Raw genomic sequence first — 3,091 nt, 5'->3', positions numbered from 1 at the left:
TTTGCCATGACATGCCATTTTTGGTCTTAATTTAAGGTTCGGGTTAAGCATATTGTTAGCAGTGTGGTTAAGGTTAGGGTTTAAGTTAGGGTTAGGTTTCAAAATTGAATAAGATAAATTGTAGAAATGGGCAGGTTTAGCCATAATTGTGACTTTGTGGCTGGAATCAAGTTGAATGTAAATGCATATCTTTGTAGGGTGGTTAATGGAGATATTTGGAGAGGTTCGGTGAGATTTTGTTTACATACAAAGCTTCTCTTTTTCACCCTCACATAATCTGTAGCCTTGTCCCAGATGTGTGTGCTGTCTTGTCAACTCTTATGGACAGGTGTGACAATTTATCACATAATCAGAATTACATTTATTCGCCAAGTACATTTATACATACTCAGAATTTTACTTGGTGATATGGTGCTGGTAGTGATAGACAACGTTTAGAGACAGAACAGACAGCAGAGTTTAAACAAAGTTTACATACATTATATACAACTTGGTAGAGTGAGCATAGAGCTATAGAGAATGGGCAGGGGATATACAAATATACAAACAGTAGGTATACAGTTTATCTACAATGGATGTACAGAATCAGTATGAATATATCTAAATGCAGAGAGATGAACACAGTGCAAATGTATAGTGCAGTTATTTTGTGAACAGTTCAGAGATGGCTTAATGTGTTGTGAGAGTGCATAGTCCTTTACTCTCTATCGGCCAGTTGGGGAGGGCCACAGCCCGGGGAAAGAAACTGTTCAAGTAGCGGGAAGTTTTGGTCCTGAACTGCCTGCCAGAGGATAATTTTCAGAAGAGGGGTTGACCGGGGATGGAGGGGTCAAATAGCCCTTACACAGCCTGTAGGTGTGTTTCGGGTCATTGTTTTGTTGAAAAACAAATGATAGTCCCACTAAATGCAAACCAGATGTGATGGCGTATCGCTGCAGAATGCGGTGGTAGCCATGCTGGTTAAGTGTGCCTTGAATTCTAAATAAATCAGTGTCATCAGAAAAGCACCATCACACCTCCTCCTCCATGCTTCATGGTGGGAACCACACATGCAGAGATCATCCGTTTACCTACTCTGCGTCTCACAAAGACACAGCGACACGACATACTCGGATACATATCCCGAAAGAAAGAAATGATCTCACTCCAATACATTTTTATAGAAAGTTAGCAAAAATAGATAATATCTTGTTACCACGGAAAGGAAAATAGTTGTCTATTTGTGGAAAAATTACCCTGATTAACTCTTTAGTCATATCGCAGTTTACATATTTGCTTTTGGTCTTGCCTAACCTAGCAAACAGTTATTTAAATTATATGAGAAAAAAGATTCCATTTTATTTGGAATGGCAAGACAGACAAAATTAAACAGGCCTATTTATATAATGAATATGAATTCGGAGGGCAGAAATTATTCAATATTAAAGCATTAGACCTCTCACTTCAGTCATACTGTCACGGTTGTCGTAGGAATGAGCGGACCAAAGTGCAGCGTGTGTGTCGTTCCACATTTTATTTATACTGTGAAACTATGCAATACATAAATAAACTGAATGACAAAACAACAAACCGTGACGCAGAGGTGAAACATACACTACTCAAAATGATCTCCCACAAACCCAGGTGGAAAAAAACCTTACTTAAGTATGATCTCCAATTAGAGACAATGAGGACCAGCTGCCTCTAATTGGAGATCATCCCAAACAAAACCAACATAGAAATACAAAACTAGAACATGAACATAGAAATACATAACATAGAAAAACACCCCCTGTCACGCCCTGACCTACTCTACCATAGAAAATAACATCTTACTATGGTCAGGACGTAACAGTACCCCCCCCCAAAGGTGCGACCGCACCTAAACAAAACAACAAAAAACACAAAAAAGGGGGGGTAGGGAGGCTGACAAGTGTCTATGGCGGCTCTGGTGCAGTACCCAGAACCCTATCATCCAGCGGATCCTCCAGCAGAGGAGGCGGCTCCGGTTCAGGGCGTAACCCCCGCTCCGCCTGCTGATCCCTCTGCTTCAGTACCACCGGACCGTGGATCGTCGTCAGAGGAACCGGGCTGCAGGCCGCCTCCTGGGGGAACCGGGCTGCAGGCCGCCTCCTGGAGACTCCGGGCTGCAGGCCGCCTCCTGGAGACTCCGGGCTGCAGGCCGCCTCCTGGAGACTCCGGGCTGCAGGCCGCCTCCTGGAGACTCCGGGCTGCAGGCCGTCTCAGGAGGTTCCGGGCTGCAGGCCGTCTCAGGAGGTTCCGGACCGGGGACCGTCGCTACAGGCTCCATGCCATGGATCACCACTGCAGGCTCCGCACCATGGATCACCACTGGAGGCTTTGTGCCATGGATCATCACTGGAGGCTCCGGGCCATGGATTATCACTGGAGGCTTCGTGCCATGGATCATCTCTACAGGCTCCGGGCCATGGATCCTCCCTACAGGCTTTTTGCCATGGATCATCCCTACAGGCTTCTTGCCATGGATTATCCCTACAGGCTCCGGGCCATGGATCATCACTGGAGGCTTCGTACGTGGAACAGGAACAGGTCTCATCGGACTAGGGAACGTCGCTGAGAGCTCTGGACTAGGGAACGTCGCTGGAGGCCGGGTGCGCAGAGCAGGCACAGGGTATACTGGGCTGTGGAGGCGCACTGGAGGTCTGGAGCTTATGGCTGGCACAACCCGTCCTGGCTGGATGCTTACTTTAGTCCGGCAAGGGCGGGTTGCTGGCACAGGATGAACTGAGCTGTGCAGGTGCACTGGCGACACAGTGTGTAGAACTGGCGTAGGATATACTGGGCCTTGGAGGTGCACTGGAGGTCTGGAGCTTATGATTGGTACAACCCGTTCTGGTTGGATGCTCAACCTAGCTCGACAAATGTGGAGCGTGGGCACAGATCGCACCGGCCTGTGAATGCGCCCTGGTGACACAGTGCGCATCACCGCATAACACGGTGCTTGCTTCATCACTCGCTCCCCACGGTAAGCACGGGGAGTTGGCTCAGGTCTCTGGCCAAGATAAAGCAAAGCAGTGCGACACAAACAACAACACAGAGTTACACATGGAATAAACAAACGTACAGTCAA

Source organism: Salmo trutta, chromosome 15 (assembly GCF_901001165.1).
Source record: "Salmo trutta chromosome 15, fSalTru1.1, whole genome shotgun sequence".
Lineage (NCBI taxonomy): Eukaryota > Metazoa > Chordata > Actinopteri > Salmoniformes > Salmonidae > Salmo > Salmo trutta.
The sequence above is the reverse complement of the archived record's forward strand: the minus strand, read 5'-3'. Positions refer to the sequence as shown.